Here is a 22,672-nt window from a genome sequence, read left to right as displayed (position 1 = left end):
CCCTCAAGTATTGGGTATCCAGTTTCTTTCTGATTGAATAGTCTAGATCGCCTGCAGCCATTTCGACCAATTCATGTTCTGGGACAACTGTGAAGCATCTTGATTTTAGCTAACAGAACCTGTTCAGATAATCATCTATAGGTTCTGTGAATTTCCTCTTGATGCTAGCCAATTCCTTTAAGCTTATCTTGGTCTGACCCATGTAAAATTGTTCATGGAACAATTTCTCTAAGTGTGTCCATGAATCTATGGAATTTGGGGGTAAGGTTGTAAACCAAGTAAAAGCATTTTTTGTTAGCGAACTAGGGAAATATTTAATTCTCAAATCTTCATTGCCTGCTAAATCCCCGGCTTCAGTCAATTATCTAGCTATGTGTTCCACCGTTGATTCACTAGTGTCCCCTGAAAACTTCGTGAATTTGGGTACCTTGGTACCTCTTGGTAATTTTGTTTGCATGATAAATTCTGCTAAAGGGGATGTGTAATTTGGACGTCGAAGTCCAGTGTTAAGTCCATTATTGGCCATGATTCTCTCTATCATGGCAGTTAAGTTATTCTCTGTAGCCATATTTTCTCTCCTAACCCTTTGAACTACTTCGTCTGGATGTTCATTCCTACCAACTATCCTTAATCTGGGTCTCTCTTCGATGGTCTCTTGTTGACCCAAGTCAGTCCTTCGACCTGTGTTCTCCAGATCTATCACTGGGTTCCTTTCGACTGTTGTTGTCCTAGGCGGAGGAACTACGCCAGCGGGTGTTGTTCTAGGCGGAGGGACTATGTCCGCAGGTGTTTCCCTAGGCGGGGGAACCGTATCTTGAATACGTTCTAAGATCGGATCACCCTCTCGATAAGTGGGTTGGGTGTTTCTTCGCCTAGTCTGTGGAACTCCCATAAAATCGGCCATTTGATTTATTTGAGATGATATTTTTTGGAAGATTTCTACATTATCCTGGTTAGTTCTGGCCATATTTGTCACTAATGGGTTAAAGAGTGACCCTATTTCCTTAGCAAGAACACCCAGCATACCGTGGTTACTTGCGTCCATTTCTTGCCTAACTGCTGCTTGACTATTAGTAGTTAAAAGAGGCATCTGGCTAGACGTGCCTGCATTTTGTGCACTTCTACTTACTGAACCTGTATTAGGCGAAAATGTCGCGACATTAGGTGCGGTGTATGTAGATCCTGCCATATAAGTGTACGGCATTCCATAAGGATTTCCAGGCCTCCATACATCGAATGGAGATGAGAATGGCCTTGGAGAATGTACTTGACTTGTCGAGAAATGAAGTGTCTCGTTTGCGCCTGTCGCATGAGGCATGGTAGTCGAACTGGAAATTGGGATCGTTCCTGTTGTGTTTTCGGGCATGGCTTGAGAACCAACTGCAGCCGCAGATCCTCCCGAAACGGGTATTTCCTGTTCTTGTGATGTAGATGTCGAAACATGTGTAGAATTTGCTGCCACTGTTCCTGACCCTTGTGGGGGATCTTGTTGGCCCCCTCCACTGGTCGAATTGACCATTTTCTTGTTATACCTTCTCTTTGGAATCGGTTGTGCACTGTTGGTTAATTTACCGTTCCTAAGGTTCATACAAGGTCTTGATATGTTCTAGACAAAACAAAACAACCAATTAAAAATAATCTGTTTGACACTGTCCCACTGGGCGTGCCAATTTGTTTACGGTGATTTCCGGTAAACAACCGCTAGTCTTCCAAACTATAAAATATACTTTGGTTACTCGCAGGATCGACTAGATTGATCCTAGGACATAGTCAAAAAGTTTGTCATGTGTAATGAATTGGTTCATGTTTGTTGATTATCTAGTCTTCGATATAGGAATTGAATAGACAAAGTATAAAGATCCACAACCGCCTTGTTATACACGTAAATATAACTCTGACGAAGAATATAACAAAGATAGATTTGCAGAAACTTTAAAGTACAAGAATGTAAATTGCAGAAAAGTAAATGTTTCGAAGTGAATTAAAACAAAGGATAAAATTGCAAGAATGTAAATGACTGGAATGTAACGAAAGAAAGGGAAAATACTGGAAAAGATACTTGTATTAAAATGAATACAAACATATTAAAGATGGTGGTGTCATATGTACATTTCTCAGCGAACTCGTTCTCTTAACGCTTGATACTTGAGTGATTTGTGAGTGATTTGTACAAAAATGAACACACAAAATCCTAACATTAAGACTCTTATTTATACTAATTTTGACCCTAACGGTCCTACGTTAATAAGATGCCACGTTGCTCACATGCATACGCTTCGCATCCCTGGGGCGCCATCTGTCCTTGTTCGGTTACACAGATTGTTTCGAAATTCAAATCATCCCGCCTGAATTCTCTTTCGATACGTGGCAACGTGATCAAAACCGAGAATGCTACGAAAACACGCCAAGCTTCAGTACCCTTCGCATTTCGCAAAAACGCTTAAGTCCTTAAAAGACAATTTATCTTGAACCAGCTCCAATACTCATTATCTTCATTTTAACTTAAACAACATTCTCGAACATGGCCATCAGTAGCCATTTGTTCTTCGAAATGGTCATCAGTAACCATTTTTCTTCAAATCTCTAATCCTTCAAAGTACATTTTCTTCAAACGAAATCTCCAGCCAACAGGTGCACCATATCTACGAAAAATCAAAATCAAAAATAGATTTAATATTGAAATCAACTTTAGAACAATTCGGAAGTGCATATCTGAAACACATGAAACCTACTCCAGAAGTGCATCTCCAAACGTAACATTCATTTTTATTCAACAAAACAAAGAATAATGCAAGAAGTGAGGAAGAAAATACATGTAAATTGTACCAAATTCCAACTTGTTTTGCTCCTTAAACATAATAATGTTGTTTTGGACTGCGAAAATTGATTGAGAATGAAAGGATTTTTTTTAAGGGTTTTGATTGAAAAGTGCGTTGGATCATGAGAAAGAAGAACTTGCAAGGTGGTGTTTTATTCAACTTCCTACTTGACATTTTCGGAGATGCATCTCCAAAATTGCCACAGAGGTTTTAAATAAACTAACTCACTAAATAAATACACAATCAATGATTTCCAAGGGTTATTCCAGAAATGCATCTCCATATTAGTTTTTGGCATAAACGGCGTGTGTCTCACTTGCTACTCCTTTTGTGGGTATTGGATGTGTTCAGAGTTGCATCTCTATAACATGAAAAAGGAAAAATCAGGTTTTCAATATATTCATCATCACCCCATGGGATAGATAAAGTAATCCTCTTTTAAAAGTTCATGTTTCATTTTTTATTAAATCTTCTTAAAAGCAATCCAAGTAAGCTACTATAAAATAAATTAGTTTTCATTATAAATAAGATGTGATTTTTTTTTTGTAAAATCGGGTTAATTTTTATCATAGATCCCAATTATAATTTATAATGTTAAAAATAATTAAAATTAAATTAAAATTAATTTTAAAATATTAATTAGATGTGCATACTCTTAATTTATGAGTTATTATGGCACACCATTCAAAAAATCAACTATTTAAAAGCAAAATTGGATTAAAAAGGATTAATTGAATGCATATTCTTGTTATCCCCGAGTATTCGGATACACTACAACAAAATTAGGTTTTAGCAGCGCTACAAAGAGAGCACTTTTTCCCAAAAGGGCTGCTAAAAGTTTAAAAATAAAAAAAAAATAAAATCTGGAAAAAAAGCACTGCTAAAGGAAGACTTTAGAAAGCGCTTTTGAAAAGTGCTGCTAAAGGCTGTTAGAGACAACACATACGAAAGTGCTTTCTGAAAAGCGCTGCTATAGGTTAAATTTAAAAAGCGCTTTCATGAAAAGCGCTGCTAACCATTTTCATAAAAGCGCTGGTAGAAGCCAGCGAATAGAAAGCGCTTTCAGTAAGCGTTGCCTTAGGGCTTTAATTTACTAAAACTTAGTAAAACCCTAAAAATTCTAAAATTTTCCAAAACGCGCTTTTAGAAAATGTTGAAACTCCTTCGTGATTCTCTCTGTCCTGGCCTTCATCTTCTCCGACCATGTTTTCTTCTCCGACCACGTTTTCCAGCCACGAACTTCTGACCGCCGCCGCCGTTACAAAAACTCCTTCAATCTCTTTCACTGATAAGCCCTAAAAACTTCATCCCAGTCTTCTCTCCCTCCGTGCAACGCCGATTTCCCACTCTTCTACTTCTTCGTTTCTTCAGTTTCAATGGCTTCCGTTTGAATTCGAGCATCCTTTCTCACTCTTCTCAGTTTGAAATCCATGCTTTTGTGCGTTTCGTCTATGGTGAGTTCGTGTATGGTTGCGAAAATTAGGGCATCAATTTCACTTCCCAACTCACATCAAGTTCTCCTTCTATAGATTAAACTGTAAGTTTCAATATCCTTTTCCATTGATGCATGTATCAATTAGGGTTTTCGATTTATGCTTCTATCAATTATGTCTTTCTATTTATGCTTCTATCAATTAGGGTTTTCTATTGATTCTTCTCTCAATTAGGGTTTCTAATGAAATGATAATGAAGGTAAAGGTTAACTGTAAGTTAATTGGATGAGTATGGTTATGCATTGATGTTCTATCTTAAGTTTCTTTACACTGTGCCTTTGGTTGTTGAATATGAACTGTACCAATATGATAATGTTTAATTTGCTCTGTATTTTGAATTCTGCTATTCATTTTTTCTTTTGAATGCTTGAATTGAAATGGCAATATGTTCAGTACTCAGTTTTGTGAACTGTGTCCGAAATAACAGTTCATGAACAAACATAAACAATTTTGTTTTTATCAATGAGGTTGGGTTCAATTATGCAGTTGGGTTTGTGTTTTCGATTTTTTACACTCCTAATTGTGGTTATCTGTTTGGTTCTTTTAAATCAAGAAATAACATTTGTAAAATGTTATTCCAAACAAATATTAAGGTCATGTTGAAAATTTCTAGTCTTATAATCATGTTGGATGCTAAGTCTGTTAATGATAAGATTCTTGGTATGCAGACTAAGGTTATTAGACCTGGTATCACCGATGACGAAAAGGATCTAGATTTTAGGCTTAAAAGATATGATTATTTTGGATCTGGTATTACTGGTAATAAACTTCATGCTTATGTAGCTACGTTCAAAACTGCTCTTTAATGTGAGCTTGCAACTTGCAGGATTATCGAATGCAGTTCACCATGCTGATGTCGTAGCTTTGACTAAGGTTCTCCTTTTTTGGTTCGTTGTCCTATTGCCTTCCAATATCAACATGATATAATTGTAAATAAAATGGTAGCAACTTTTTCTTTTGTTTGCAATGCAGCTATCATGTCTAGTGCTTCCGCGCGAGCACTTGCCGCTGTTGCAGCCAAAGTCTATCGGTAGTGCAGAAAAATCTCTTCAGACAGGCTCACTTGTAAAGCATATATTGCATTTGGAACCAATAATGGTGCTCAATTACACACATGATATGTTATAATTGAGTTTGAGAATGAAAATATTTTGTCCTGAAAGGATTAAGCCTTTTAAATCTTTCAACTCTTTCTCTTTCGAAGGTAGATATTTTTCAAGAAATAACCCCTTCGTATGCTCAAAATTATGGGAAAGTGTTCGGAGGACAGTTAGTTGGACAGGTGCGCGATAAAATTGTTACTTTGTATTCTTCATATAGTATTTTCTAGGGTAGGCTTCTTATGAGGTAATGTGTAATCCCAAGGCACTGGCGACAACATCAATGTGTGTTGATTGTCTAAAAGTTGCTCATAGCTTGCATGTGTATTTTCTTCGTGCGGGGGATTCTAAAAGTAAGCATGTTTATGTCTTACTGATCATGTTTAAGTAAATCAAGCAATATTTTCTTCAATAGAATGTGTGTTATGAGTTTGGCTAATTCATTTGTTTGCTTATAATTGTGAAAATGTTATACATTGTGTGCTCTTTCCTATTTCAGTACCAATTCAATATAAAGTTAAGCGTCTGCGTGATGGGAGGATTTTTGCTACGAGGAAAGTTAATGCCATTCAAAAGGAGAAGGTCATATTCACTTTGCTGGCTTCTTTTCAGGTACTCATCATTCTTCGTCGTAGTTGCAGTTTCAGTTTTTCATGATTTAAAAATATTGCTAGTTGATGATTTCTAGTTTATATTCGGGCTACATTTATTTTTGTTCTTACCTTAATTCTGCAGATTGAGGAATTTTGGTTTCAACACCAGGAAGTGTCTATGCCATCGGTCCCCACTCTAGATGAGGCAACTAACCCAATGTTTATTCAAAAGAAAAAGGCCGAATGCTGCTTTGAAATTTAGACTAATAGATTTTGCTCTCTGTTATAGCTTTTATCAATGGAAGAGTTAAGAGAGCAACGTCTTATTGATCCTCGTCTTCCAAGGTAAGATTTATTATCCTGCATATCCAAATAAGGACGTGTGTGTTTATATGATAATTTTCTATGCTGTATTTACAAATTTGGTTGCTTCAGAACTTATTGGAACAAAGTTGCTACATCTGAATTAATTCCCTGGCCGATAGAGATACGGTTCTGTGAACCTAGACCTGCTACAAATCAGACCAAGACTCCTCATAGGTCAGCTAAGACCTCTCACCCAATTTGTGCTTACATTTATACAGCAATCCCATGCTTTCAGTCTTCCGTAAATCATTTATCTAAACATATTTGAAATTTGAATGCAGTTTGAGATTCTGGTTTAGATCAAAGGGGAAGTTGTCAGATGATCAGGCCTTGCATAGGTACTACATATCTTTGAAAGTGTTGAGTTTTTGTTAAAATTTGTTTTCTCATGGAAAACTTTTGCTGTGAGAAAAAATTTGATTGAAGAATTTGTGAAAAGTGAGATTGCGGAAAATCTGATTTTATTGTACATGTGTTCCTTGTAGCCCACATTCATGTCATAAGCATAGGCCAAAAAAGTATAATCAATCACTAAGTATGCATATTATTTGAATCTTTCAAAATTTTAGTTAGCAATATCAACCAACCTTTTGTTAAATAGATTCTTTTCTATAATGCATATAGTTTTAATTTTTACATTGCCTTACAACTGCATCTCTTCTTTTTTTCAACGTTGAACAATTACCATATCATTAACTTCATATAGTAATTTTGCATTACATATTTGAATTGATCTTGTATGTATTTTCAGTGTCCTTACACGTAGTTCCTCTTTGTTCCCATTACATCTTTAGGTTTACTGCACCAATACTGCCTTAGGCCATCGAGGAGATAAATTGAAGATAAATTAGAAGTTGATTTGTGCATTGTTGGAAAGTCAATTATGGCCATCGAGGAGTCACGTTCAGCTGGAGAGAACTAGTTTTCTTAGGGAGCAAATCAATATATATATATATATATATATATATATATATATATATATATATATATATATATATATATATATATATATATATATATATATATATATTTGTATTGTATTTTGTGTTTTGAAAATTTGATTGTAAAATTAGCTTCTAGAGCACTTATAAAATTAGTGATGTTTTATTTGTATTTTGATAATAAATATATGCAATACTAATTCATAAAATGTTTCATATTAAATGTATTTTTTTAATTTTTATTTGTTTAATATAATAAATGTATTTCTCAAAATATTAGTGAGAATTTGAGATATGCCAAAATATTAGAAATTATAAAAATAATAGGTTTATTAAAAACACCAACGAAAGCACTTTTTCAAAAAAAGCGCTGCCTTAGGCCTATGTATGAAAGCGCTTTTTACGAATAAGCGCTGCCTTATGCCAATATATGAAAGCGCTTTTTAAGAAAAAATGTTGCCTTAGGCCTACCTACGCAGCGCTTTTGCCTAAACCAAAAGAGCTGCTAAAACCTATAGCAGCGCCACCTACAGCAGCGCTTTTAAAGCTCGAAAAAAACGTCGTCGTAGGTCTTTTATGGAATAGTGATACAAATCAAATAACTTGTTTGTTCTAAAAAAAAAAAAAGAAACTAACAAAATTAATGACGAAGGTTTTAGTTAGAAAGACAACATTCAGTGATATGCAAACACCGAAGAGATTGATATGCAAACCACGAAATTAGATCGAAGAAGGCATAGGTGATTTAGTCTAGACTAGAATTCGTGATTTTAACTTTCTGTAGAGAAAAAAGAAAGCAAACTCTGTAAACTGAGAACACATATTTGTTCGATAAGGGAAAATGTGTGAGAAGCGAAGACGCGACTGTCAAGGGGAGGAAGAGCTTAGGTTCATGGAGGCGCAACAGCAAGTAGATTTTGGAAAAAAGGGGTTACACGTGTGAGATGGTGCTAGGAGTAATAATACAACATAAATATTATGAAATGAAGTTAGTTGTTATAGAAGGGAAGAGGATTAAGTCTATATCTTCTATCTTTTTCTTAGTATGAAGGACATTTTGGTGAACTAGTGAAATATTGAGTATATTATCAAAGAGAACTAGCTCCCAACAATAAACACCAATTTCAATTAACAGAGATGGAACTCATAACTAGTTTGTAGCCTATACACAAAGACTGAATGAAATTGTCAAGTGTTTAAAGGATAAAAATCCATATCATTCTTTTCATCCCTCTCAAAACTACCAGAAAGAACTTGCACCTTCGTGTTTTTCAAAATAAAGTAATCAAGAATTTTTTTCATAAATTTTTCATCCTGTTATCATACTTTGTTGAATACAATAACAAATTTTCCGTAGAATAAAATAACAAGAAAAAGATTTAGAAAATTTATTGAATAATAATAATTGCCACAAAAGAACCAAAATATAAGAAAGGACCTGCAAATTATAAACCTAAAAGCTGAACATGTTCATGTTCTCTCAAATCCTCTTAAATTGAACTGTATTTCATCAATTCTCTATATTTCATCAAATATCCATTATGGTATAGTATCATGAATCAACTTAACAAATTAAACATGCAATAGGGTTTATATGAAAAATTGAAAGATAATAATATATCCAAGAAATGATGCTGAAACTTATCTTTTGTTTCACAATCAATTATCTCATATATATTAGAGGAACGGAGAAATATTTTAATCATATCCCATGAGCAGCGTAAGAATGTAAGTTTTGATTGTAATATGAAACATTAAAATAATTTTTAAGTAATTTTTATTTTTTAAAATTAAAAAATAAGGAAAAGTATTTACTAAATGATATCTCAATATGAGATTGTTACATCTTGTGAAAACAACGTAAATTAAATCCATGAAAATATTAGATCAAACTTTTATGGATTATTTACATCTTGGTATCCATGAACAAACTTTTACTTAAACCATTTTATCCAATTTAGTTGAAATATAAAAATCATCAATTTGAAAATTTGGTATTTATATTATTTAGATGAATCCAAGGATCATGGTATTCTAATATTTTCATGGATTTACTAAAATGTCCTTTAGCAACTACTTTTCACTATTATCTTCCTTTAAAATATAAAAATTATTCGACAAAAATTTTAATATTTTAGATCACACCAAGAGCTTACATTCCTCAATTGCTCATGTGTATGCGATTGAAATATTTCTTAGTTTCTCTAGTATAAATGAAGTAATTAAGTAATTAATTATGGAAAAAAACATGTGTTTTAACCTCATTTCGTTTAACTAATATTTATTTCATATTTATATTCTAATTTTCAAATAAACAATACTGTATGTTTAATATATCAATATATATTAAGTTGATTCCTAACCACAATAGATATTTAATAAAGGGTGCAGTTACCGTACATAGATAAAAATCTATGCACCGTGCATAGATTATTATGAACCCTTAGATTATTTGATCAAATTCTAGACATTAATTGTTATAACTCAATACTCACCACTTAATACTCAATATTCAATACTGGATTAAAAACATGATCCAATGACTTATGTAAGCTTATGCACGGTGCATAAGGAAAATCCTTATGCATATTACCCAAAGTCTTTAATAAAGTTGAGTGAAATTGAAAAATACACTTCAACTTTGGATTTGAGAAGAGCGGGCATGAACATATTGTTCAACTTTTAAGTTTATAATTTGCAAATTCTTTTTTATATTTTGTTTCTTTTGTTGCAGTGCTATTCGACAAATCATCAATAATATTTATTCTAGTTATTATATTTTGGAGAAAAATTATTATTTTATTTGACAAATATTATTATATATGCTCATTATTTGTCCAATAAATTTTTGGTTACTTTGTAGAAAACATGAAGGTGAAAGTTTTTTTAATTATATCCCTTATATGCTTGATAGTTGCATACTTTTTTCTCATGATACAAACTAGTTATGAGTAACCTCTTAGGTATCTGAAACTACTTAGGAATTGTTTTGTTTACATACTACAGATTAGTTACAGATTCCATCTCAGTTAATAGAAATTGGTGCTTAATATTTATAGATAGTTTCATGTGCCAATATAAAATTTTATATGTGGATTGAAGATATTATATTATGTCATTATCCAATATATGTTTGAATGGGCGTTTAATATATTTTAAATGTAAAATCGACTTCATAAAAAATGATTTTGAAATGAAATCATTTGTGTTTGAATATCTTTACTCAAAAAGCAATTATAATTTAATTAGTCATAAGTCAAATTTTAATCTAAATTTTTTAACCAAAATTTTGCTTAATTACTTCCAGTCAAACCAGACAAATGTAATTCTACTTGAGAACCACCTAATAGGTCAAGGACCATACTCAAGTTTGTGACACTAAACCAACTTTCGCCTATCACATTTCGGTAGAAACAAGCCATAATAATCAAGGTATAAGTAATAAATAACAAAACATAATATAATAATATTTTCCAACAGTCCAAGTAATAACAACCAACCAAACAAGACAAAAAATAAAAGCAAAAGCAATAAAAGTAAAAGCTCCCAAAAGGTATGAAATCACTAACCTTATAATTCTGGCCAGCCTCAATTAGAGAGTGGAGTTTTGCAGCCAATAATACTATATGCCATTACCTACAACAAAATCCACATCAAATGGTGCTATTTTCCTTCTGTAATGTATGTTCGGATTGACCACAAATTTGACAGGAACACATAGTGTTAACAACATAATTTAAGCAAAAAAATAAATTTTAGAACTTCAAAAAGTAAAAAAAAAAACTATACTTATAAATAGAAAACACTGAAATAACATAAAAAGTGTTGTTATTGTTTAGGGATTTCCGCAATCAACAAGAATAGATATTTCATTAAACCAGAAATTTGTACCAAAATTTAGGTTAAGATATTGAGAGAAAGTAAACTCACAGTGCTTGAGGGATAACAGAATGAGGAGCGGCGGCTTTCGATTCAATACTTTTGCCATGGTGGTGCGAGGTTGCCGGAAAACTGGTCGGCGATGATGGTGGTTGTGTTAAGTTCTAATTTATACCCAAAGTTAGGGTTTAGTTGAAGAAGATGACAAATTGCAATGGAGATGGTGACTTGACCACGATGACCAGCAGAGGTAGAAGCAGAGCAGGTTGTACTGATATGCAGTGTTGCTTTAAACATACAAATGGATATATGAGAAAAGGTGAAGTAGAAAGAAGAAGAAGGATGGACACTAAAGAGGAAGGTTCTCTGACTATAAATACTTTTTATTAGTTTTTATTTCTTTAGGATTGAAATGATGATAAAAAAAATGTTCAAAATAAATATTTTTCTAATTAGTATTTAGTCAAAGAATTTACCTTAATCTTTTGGACACCAAATATATCCATTTTGAACACATGGCATATCATAAAGCTAGGGCAGTGCTTTTTAGAACACCCTTTATTTCCTATTATAAAGATAAATATAAGAATAAACAACCTTGAGTATTAATTTTGTAATATAAATATGTTGTTTCAATTTTGGTGATATATAGGTGGCTGATATGCATTATGGAAATGGAATGATAACGAGGTGCAAGGATGTGTTGGCTTTTGAATTCAAGTTTTGTTCTGATCTTAACACTACTTGATTTTTGACGCGTATTGTTGGATCACGGTTCTAAAAAGTTTGCCACCGAAGAAATTACCGGGTCGAGTCGCGGACTAGGTCGCTCTCTTTAAGACGTTTCGCGGTACTGCCTAAAATTATGCAAAGCAGCTCTTAATAACCACGCCGCCTCCAGGATAAAACAGCCCAGTTCTATACTATACGATTACTACTTGCACGGTAGATAATCGGTCTAGAAATACACCCTCAGATGGTACTAGGACCATTCAAATATGGTATGAATACCATCTTAGTATATGGTATAAAGACCAGTCGTAGTAATTTCTCAACCCAAGAGAAATTTCAATAATTCTCTAAAGAGAATCCAAGAAAAAATTATACTTATAATTTCTCAACTCAAACGAGGAGAAATTAACATTATTCTCTAAGGAGAATTCAAGAAGGTACTCGGAAAATTCAACGAGTAGAAAGAAAGGAGGAGAAGTTGGCGCTTCGACAATTCGAAAGACGCGGAGTTATGAGAATAAGGAAGGAAAAACTCAAAATAAGTTTTTGGGGTATTTTGAAATGAAACAAGTGACTTCCTTATATAATGAAGTAAACTAGCCAAGATTTCTAATCTAAGCAATGTGGGACTAAAGAGTTTTTTCAACTAACATACAATGTGGGACTATAATTTTTCCAATTCATCAATGTGGGACTTTAACTTTTTCAATTCATCTCCCTATATTGGAATATATTCATAATGTTCCAACAATCCCCCACTTGAATTTAAAAAAAAGTGTTTCAGAAGCAACATTAAACGTTTCTAAGATTGTGCATAAGCAAAGGTGTCTACGACTTGAACCTTTGCGTAGCAAGTAGGATTCCGATTCAACAAGAGTGACACTATTGTCTTGAACTCTATCTCAGACATCAGACCCGCACACAACCTTTTCTTAAGGTGTATTCTTAATAGCCTGTGCTTTTAATGGCCCTGCACGTGTATCCCGGTTTAGTGAAGGCTCTAGGAATTCTGCCTCGAAATTCCATAGGAACCGGCCTCAGTTCCACAATCACATAGGTGAGTCTATCAAGAGTACTCCTGTAGCCTAGGTACTCCCTCATACAAAGTATAGATCTCATTAAGAGTTTCTATTATCTCATCCTCTTATTACTTCAGGATTCATGCTTCTTTTATTTACTCTAGCATGATCGCTTCATATTACTCACAACTTGTTATTACCCATTGAACCTATTTCTTAGGATCTCCAGTCATTTAGGTCGGGTTACCATCATGAGCAACTCATTTCTGTATAAGCATTAGTCCCATCTTTTTAGATGTATTATGGACTTTCTCTCTAGCTAATCCTTTCGTCAAAGGATCTGCTAAGTTTTCATCAGTGCGTACATGATCCATTCTTACAGCCCCTTTAGAGATACAATCTCTTAGAGTGTTGTTCTTTCTTCTTATTTGACGTCTTTTACCATTATAATAACGGTTCTCAAATTTTGCAATAGCCGCGGTACTATTGCAGTGGATCAACACAACTGGCATAGGTTTTTCCCATAAGAGAATCTCAGCTAGCAAGCATCTTAACCAAGTTGCTTCTTCACTAGCATTTGCTAATGTTATCATTTCAAACTCTATCATGGACTGAGCCAGGATAGTCTGTTTTTTATTTCCAAGATACAACTCCTCCAACTATGTTGAATACATAGCCACTAATAGCTTTAGAATCACCTGACAAGGTATTCTAATCTGCATCACTGTATCCTTCAAGTACAACAGGAACTTTCTGATAATGTAGGCCGAGATCTATGGTCCTTTTAAGGTACCTCATGAATCGCTCAATAGCTTGTCAGTGCTCGTTACTCGGTCTACTCGTAATTATGCATAACAATCTTACGACATATACAATATCGGGTCTAATACAATCAGTGGCATATCTAAGGCTGCCAATGATGCTCGCATACTCTGTTTGTCTTACACTTGCACAAGTGTTCTTAAACAATTTCACACTTGGATCATATGGTGTGCACACAAGTTTACAATCAAAGTATTTATATTTCTTTAAGATCTTCTCCACATAGTATAATTGATCTAAAGAAATTCCTAGCTCGGATCTCGTGATCTTGATCCAAGAATCACACTTGTTTTTCCGAGGTCTTTCATATCAAAATTGTTGCACCATAATGATTTCATAGCATTAACGGCACGAATGTTTGATCTAAATATGAGCAGATCGTCTATATATAGACATATGATAGTGCATATGCGATTCTCAGATTTATAATAAACGCATTTGTCACTTTCATTCACTTTGTATCCATTCGATACCATTAAGTTATCAAACTTTTCATGCCATTGTTTAGGAGCTTGCTTTAATCCATACAGAGATTTGTCTAACTTACAGACCTTGTTTTTCTTGTCCATGGATCACAAACCCTTCTGGTTGTTCCATATAGATTTCTTCTAAGTTACCGTTTAAAAAAGCAGTTTTAACATCCATTTGGTGTACTATTAAATTATAAATAGCAGCAATTGAAATAAGTACCCTAATGGATGTTATTCTAGTGACAGGAGAGAAGGTATCGAAGAAATCTACATTTTCTCGTTGTCTAAAATCCTTGGCTACAACAAGCCTTGTATTTATCAATATTTCCATCAGGTTTTAGTTTCCTTTTCAAAACCCATTTACAACCGATTGGTTTGCAACCAGGAACCAAGTCTACTAAGTGCCAGGTCTTGTTAGATTCCAGAGAATCTATCTCATCATTAATAGCTTCTTGCCATAAGTGTGCATCTAGAGATGACAAAGCTTCTTGAAGATTTATTGGATCTTCTTCTACATTATAAGCCGCATAGTCAGACCCATAATCTTTAGAGACTCTTACTGTTTTACTTCGTCGAAGTTCTATTTCTACATTTTTGTTGCTTTTTGTGCTTCTTATCACAAGAATGTGACTCGATTAAGTGCCCCCACTATTTCTCAATTTGAAGGGAAATTCGTATTCATAGAAATCAACATCATTTGATTCTATGATCGCTTTTGCATTTAGGTCATAAAATCTATATGCCTTACTGTTTGCTGCATATCTAATGAATACATATTCATATGCTCTACTAGCGAGTTTAACTCGTTTCGGATCCGAATTTCTGACATAAGCCAGACATCCCCAAGTTCTCAAATAAGACAAGATTGGTTGTCTTTTCTTTAATATATCATAAGGAGATATATTACTCTTTGACTTGGGAACTCTATTCAGGACATAACAAACAGTCAATAAAATTTCCCCCACTAGTGAGGTGCAACACCAAAATTCATCATAATTGCAACAAATAATTCAGTAAGAGTTCTATTCTTTGTTTCTGCTTTACCAATTATTTCAGGGGAATATGGAGCAGTCGTTTCATGTACAATTCAATGTTGTTTATAAAAATTATTAAATAAACTAGAATCATACATATTACCTATCACTACAAATTCTTACTAAATCATTTTCAAATTCTTTACAAAGTTTTTAAACTTATCAATTTCATTCACAAAAATATCATTCTTTGTGATGATGGTGTACAAATCTACCCCAATAAATTGACTAAATCTTTCCGTATTTATAAGAAGAAGAAAAGACACAACATGATTCTTTATAATATCAGAAGTATACATGACATTCTTCAAGATTAAAGTCTTTTCATAGGTGGACCTTGTTCCACTTCTCCAATATCGACAACATTAGTGGTGTGGACATCTTCCAACAACACTTTCTTATCTTTAGTATTCGTGTATGTTTTAAACGTAACACGATCATAGGAAACACGACGAGAGACGCTTGTGTTTATCCACCAACCATCAGATCCATCAACCATGTTGATTTCAATGATCATATGAATAAATTTTCCATTAGCCAGGTTAACTCGTGCATTACGACTACACCAAGTTCAAGCATTACATGCTACATCTCTTAGCCATATGACTTAGTTTTCCACAGTTGAAACAAAAAGAAAACAATGTCATTTCTTTGAGGTGGTGGTTGTTGTCTAGTTGGAGCAATTGGGGCCATAAAAGGGTTCCCATTCTTAATTCGGTTCACAATATTGCAGCTCTAATTCCATAATAATTTGCCATATGACTTTAGAACCACACCGAATTTATTTGTGTTGTTTAAAACAACCAAGACTTTTCTATTTAATCATGTCTCATATTCTTCTTTAATGAGAATAATCAGTCTCTAAATAAAAATTATTTTATTTTCTAACAAAGCATAATTCATAAAAACTTTCAAACTAGGGGCAGTTTGTCAATAATAAGAGAAATTCAAATTGTTCATATAAATACATACCTTTAGTGATTATCTCATGAGCAATTTTTTAAGCTCGCGACTTTGGGTTTCCACTGACCTTTCATCTACCATCTGATACTTCATGTAGCCGCTAAAATCATTCTTCTTTCTCCAACTTCTTCAATGTCATACTTGTTTTTCAGAGCCTCTTAAACATATTTGAAAGTATCGCAGTTATTGTAATAGTCATACAGATAATTTGCGATTCCATTCAGAATATTATTATCATTCTTTCTATAAGGTGATTTCTTTCCTATGTTGTAAATTGTTCGCTTTAATCTGTGCAACAGATTCAACTTCAATACTATTACATGTTTCTTTTGAGTCCTCAGATTTCTTATCGTTAGTTTGTTCGGTTGATCCAAAAGGAGCAACAAGATGTCCTCAGTCAAAATGTTAGCTATCTTTTTCAACATTAAGAAGAAAAATCATCATTTATTGCCAACATTTAAAATGACATCTTTCAAACATGAACAATTTGTCAAAGAAAGTATCCGCAGAAGTACCAATAATTTCTTCAGTAGCCATGGCAATTCGAAACGTCTTGAAATTGTTGGATCACGGTTCTAAAAAGTTTGCCACCGAAGAAATTACCGGGTCGAGTCGCGGACTAGGTCGCTCTCTTTAAGACGTTTCGCGGTACTGCCTAAAATTATGCAAAGCAGCTCTTAATAACCACGCCGCCTCCAGGATAAAACAGCCCAGTTCTATACTATACGATTACTACTTGCACGGTAGATAATCGGTCTAGAAATACACCCTCAGATGGTACTAGGACTATTCAAATATGGTATGAATACCATCTTAGTATATGGTATAAAGACCAGTCGTAGTAATTTCTCAACCCAAGAGAAATTTCAATAATTCTCTAAAGAGAATCCAAGAAAAAATTATACTTATAATTTCTCAACTCAAACGAGGAGAAATTAACATTATTCTCTAAGGAGAATTCAAGAAGGTACTCGGAAAATTCAACGAGTAGAAAGAAAGGGGGAGAAGTTGGCGCTTCGACAATTCAAAAGACGCGGAGTTATGAGAATGAGGAAGGAAAAACTCAAAATAAGTTTTTGGGGTATTTTAAAATGAAACAAGTGACTTCCTTATATAATGAAGTAAACTAGCCAAGATTTCTAATCTAAGCAATGTGGGACTAAAGAGTTTTTTCAACTAACATACAATGTGGGACTATAATTTTTCCAATTCATCAATGTGGGACTTTAACTTTTTCAATTCATCTCCCTATATTGGAATATATTCATAATGTTCCAACAGTTCAAGCTGAGAGTCGTCCTTATTTCACTGCCAGTTTATTAATTATTTATTGAACTGAATTCATTTATTTCTTTTTGGTTGGTTCTGGTGTCTGTTTTCTTTTTGAGAATTTTTAATTTTTAACATAGTGATTATTTTGAGATCAGTGATATAACCACTTATTTGAGCAAATTTGTGGAAACAACTTATGACACACTATGCTAAATTTGTCTTTTAGCAGCGCATCTACGAAAGCGCTTTTGTGAAAAGCGCTGTTATAGGTTGCGCTAAAAACAAGGGAAAAAAGCGCTGGTAAAGGGGGGGTACGAGAGCGCTTTTTGAAAGCGCTGCTAAATGGGGGGTTACGAGAGAACTTTATTAAAAGCGCTGGTAAAGGGGGGGGGGTACGAGAGCGCTTTGTTAAAAGCGCTGGTAAGGGGGGGGGGGGGGGGGGTACGAGAGCCCTTTTCTACAAAGCGTTGTCTAAACCCTTTTAATTAAAATAAAAAAATAAAAACGAACATATTCAGTATTCTATTTTCACGAAACGAACTCAGAGCTTCTTCTCCAAACGAAACAAACTCAGAGCCGCCCTACGCCAAACCTTTCGTCGTCGTCGTCGCCTTCGCCGTCTTCGTCTCTTTCTTCGTCTCTGTTCGCTGCTCCGGTGGCCCTCCTTCGTCGTCGTCGTCGTCGCTGTCTAGGGTTATTACAAATTATCAGTAAATATCACAGGTATGTTTCTGAACTTGGTTTCTCCTTCTTCTGAGATTCTTTTGTTGAGTATTCGTATTTGCTCCGTGTGAATTCGTCGTGTGTGCTTGTTGAAGCAGCTTCTGTGCTTGAGTGATGGTGAGGATGAGTGTGAGTTGTGAGTGTATGTGTTGGTAGCTTTGATTGCTCGATTGATGCTTACCGGTAACGTTTCGGTAGTTTTTTTGAATTTGCTTAGGTTTTTGGAATGTTCATGCTGAAATTTTAGTGTTCATGCTCAAGGTTTTTGAAATCTTAGTGTTCATGCTGAAATTTGCTTAGGTTTTTGAATATGCTGAGAGAGGATTCTAATTGAATTTTGAGAAGTTAATCATTTTCAATTAAGCTGAAACATTATAGTTATTTTTACTAGTGTCGATTGAGTGGTGAAGTTGAGATATCATGTCGAAATATGACAATCGGATCGAATTTTAATAAACCGAGAGCATTCTGAATGGATTTTCTGGAATATATCATTTTTACTTGAATTATAATTGTTTTTCTAGTGTTGATAGAGTGGTGAAGTTAATTTACTTTGATATTCTATCATGCTGAGTTATATTTTAATGAACTGAGAAAAACTATAGGATTTTTGCAAGTGTCAACAACATAGTGGGATGAAGTCAAAAAGAGTTAATCATACCATGCCAGATTAATATGATTAATTAAATAGTAGTTATTTATGTTCTTTTTGTGAACTTGAATTGTATTTGTGTTGTTTTCTTTATTGTAGGAGCCCTGCTTGTTGTCGCATATACGGGTTTACAACAAGTCTGTGCTCGAGTGGGAAATTGCAGTGGGTTTACGGTACAAGGTTAGTGGCTGATAGTTTGTTAAATTAATTACCACTGCCAATTGATACAATTCTTCTCATGTGTATTTTATAGCTTAATAAAATTTAATTACTTACTAATTCACTTCTTTCCTTTGAATTAGTAGCGTTTCCCGGCCTAGTTCGAGGTACAGCGCTCATTCTCCGTGTTTTCTTGAGTTCGGTAAAATTCGAGGTAAATTTCTTTCTCAAATTACTTGTATCTGCAACACAAAGTTCCACAAACATATACACTAATTAAGTTCAACACAACACAACACAACTAGTAATTTTTGACATATTTCTTTGTTTGTGCAAGACTTAAATTTATTACCTCAGCAGCTTGAGTCTCTTTCATGTTAATGGTTATATACATATTGAAAAACCTTATCAATTTTCAAAGCCTCAAGATATGCAGCATCTTGTTCTTCTCTCAGCCTACAATCTGCTCGAATCTTTTCGTCTCGCTTAAATAATATAATACAAGTTGTTTATAATTAGTTATTTTTGTGTCTAGCACTTTTTTTCTTTTCTTTTAAATTAATTTGTGCCCTAATTAGTTGTTTTTGTTTAGCTTAATTAAGACATGGATAAGACATGGATGCATTCAAACCAATTGTCGAATGAGTACGAGAAAGGGGGTATCAAAATTCGTTAACTTTGCAGTTGCGCACGCCGAAGACTCGAGTCGAATGATGTGTCCTTGCTTGGGTTGTTGTTATGGGGGTCAGGTTGACGGGGATCAGTTGGCATCGCATTTACTACGGTTTGTAATTGATAGAAGTTATACATGTTGGAATTTGCATGGTGAGAAAAGTAACGGGAATGTTGAATCGAGGTATAATACGATGTATGCTTCAAACGACGATTGCACAGGCACATACGATTATGATCGAGTCGAAGAGATTGCAGAAGCGCTTGAAGAAGATCTTGAGGATTGTCCCAAAATGTTCGAGAGGTTGGTAAGAGATGCAGGGAAATCGTTGTATGATGGTTGTACAAAATTCACAAGATTGTCTGCGGTGTTAAAGTTGTACAACTTAAAGGCGGACAATGGATGGTCGGATAAAAGTTTCAGAGTTATTAGCCCTTATGAAAGATATGCTACCAGAGGATAATGTTCTTCCCAATCGAACATATGAGACCAAAAAGATGTTGTCCTCTATTGGCATGAGCTATGATAAGATACATGTCTGTCCAAACGATTGCATTTTGTTTTGAAACTAGTATGCAGCGTTGAATGAGTGTCCTAAATGCGGTGCCCCTCGATATAAGAAAAAGTTGTCTCCAGCAAAAGTCTTATGGTATTTTCCTATAATTCCGAGATTTAGACGCATGTATCATTGTGAAACCGATTCAAGACACTTGACTTGGCATGCAGATGAAAGAATTATTGATGGAAAGTTGCGACATCCGGCAGACTCACCACAGTGGATGAAAGTTGATAATGATTATCCTGAATTTGGAAAAGAAGCAATAAAACCTTCGCTTGTCATTGTCTACTGATGGAAGGAACCCGCATGGTATTCAAAATGTTCTATGGTAATGATCCGACAAGACAACTATAAAATCTTATTTGTTTTTCTATGTAGTGTCCGCAACAGCGAAACTGTACAGATTGCGGATACTTTGTTTTGAGGTTTTTGAAAGAAATCCTTCAAACAAATCAATTAGAGATTTCAATCACGGTATGGATTTATAACTTAGGATAATTTCTTATAATTTATTACATTTAACTAAATCATGCATATTATGTTTTTGTTATGTAATACTTTGATGACTTCTATGCTGCTTCTTACACGAAACTTAAGTTGGAAGAAATCAAAGAGGAATTATGTCAATTTTATATTCAACGATTATTCATAGAGGTATGAATACATTATTGTGTGAAAAGTTTTATGAATACATTACTGTGTGACGGATTTTGATAATGACTTTGTGTTTGAGTTTCTTTGGTGGATGTTGTTTCATTTTGCTTAATATTAATTGACGATGATGACGTTGTTATATGAATCAAGTTTGTTGTTTGCTGAATAAGAGTGTTGAACTTTGTTTTTGTTGTTGTTGATTTTGATTCTTAAATAAGTGGTGCTGATAGTTTGATTTGAGACTGGATTGATGACACATTACATTGGTGGATTGAGTTGCAAATCACATGAAATTGTTGCTAATAATATTGTTGATGTTTCTGAATGACAATTTGTTTTCTTAGAAAATTTAAAGTATAGATGTTGGAGCCTTTAATTGTGTTTGAGCAAAGTTAGTTTAATTGACCGTGTTGTTCTGTTCATACTTTGCAGGACCAGGACCGTGCGCTCGTCGGATTTTGAGAATTTCGGGCTTATATTCTGATTTAGTTATTGTTAGAGATGTGTTAGTTATATGTATCTGTTGTAAACATGTGAATTGAACTATAATGGTGTATATATATATATTATTTTGGATTATAATGGTATTATATTGGTATATAATGTCCTACGTATGGTTCAAAATATTACAAGTTGAAAATATATTACAGGTCGAAAATAAATATAGGTTGAAAATATATTACAGGTCGAAAATATTACAGGTTGAAAATAAATATAAATTACAGGTCGAACTGGGAGGCTTAAATTACAGGTTGCACTTTAAAATACTGCGATTAGCAACGACAGCGCTTTAAAAACGCTCTTAAAGGCCTACCTACGAAAGTGCTTTATAATTAAAAGCGCTGCCTAAGATAAAAAAAAAGCATAAAAGATAAAAAAAGTGCAACCTACGAAAGCGCTTTCTGGAAAAAGCGCTGCTATAGGGGAAGCTGCGAGAGCGCTTTTCTGGATGAAAGCGCTGCTATAGGGGAGGCTACGAGAGCGCTTTTCTAGAAAAAGCGCTGCTATAGGGGATGCTATGAGAGCGCTTTTCTGCAAAAAGCGCTGCTATAGGGGATACTACGAGAGCCCTTTTCTGGAAAAAGGGCTGCTATAGGGGATGCTACGAGAGCGCTTTTGGCGTACCAAAAAGCACTGTCGTTACCTACGGTAGCACTGGCTATGGCAGCGCTCTAAAAGATCAAAATAAGTGCTGTAATAGCCCTTGTACAACGTAGTGACATATACATGATATGTTTTCAGTTTATTTTCATATGGTCTCTTGGATAGTTTATGAATATGGCTAATAGTTGATATGATAATGAGACTTAATTTAATCATTTAATGTAGAAACAACTTATAAATAAGCCCTTTTACGATAAAACGGTTTATCCAAGTAGGGTCGTGTTGATGGCACGTTTACTTTTTGTTATATCATAACTATATCTTAAGGTTTAGATAAACCTTCGTTTTATGTGAGACATTAAATAAGAAAGGAGGGAGAGATATGGAGGAATTTTACATGACCATGCAAAATCCTTCTTTGATCTTTCAATTTTTGGAGGATTTTAAAGATGACATGGTGGTTTCATTGATTCCTTGACACCAACAGGATATGGTGGTAATGTATAAAAGTACCTTATACCATGTCTGAGCCGTTAGAATATAATCAAGTCTATATCAATTTATTGGCTTCACTTAGGTTCTTATCGTTTCTCCCATATATATAACGCGTCGTTTCAATCGTCGTGGTCGACGTCTTGTGTTGGA

At 34.2% G+C, this 22,672-nt stretch overlaps 1 long non-coding RNA gene across 1 annotated transcript; it reads right to left on the bottom strand.

Annotated features, from left to right (window-relative positions):
- Positions 1-2,053: 2,053 nt before the first annotated feature.
- Positions 2,054-11,580, bottom strand: LOC131642643 (uncharacterized). Its single transcript, XR_009295962.1, has 3 exons — positions 11,243-11,580; positions 10,882-10,948; positions 2,054-2,642 (listed from the first exon to the last, which is right to left on the bottom strand). It is a non-coding gene; the product is annotated as an uncharacterized LOC131642643 (long non-coding RNA).
- Positions 11,581-22,672: the final 11,092 nt, after the last annotated feature.

This window comes from Vicia villosa, unplaced genomic scaffold (genome assembly GCF_029867415.1).
Source record: "Vicia villosa cultivar HV-30 ecotype Madison, WI unplaced genomic scaffold, Vvil1.0 ctg.005517F_1_1, whole genome shotgun sequence".
Lineage (NCBI taxonomy): Eukaryota > Viridiplantae > Streptophyta > Magnoliopsida > Fabales > Fabaceae > Vicia > Vicia villosa.
Note: the sequence above shows the minus strand (reverse complement) of the source record. Positions and strands in the feature narration are given on the sequence as shown.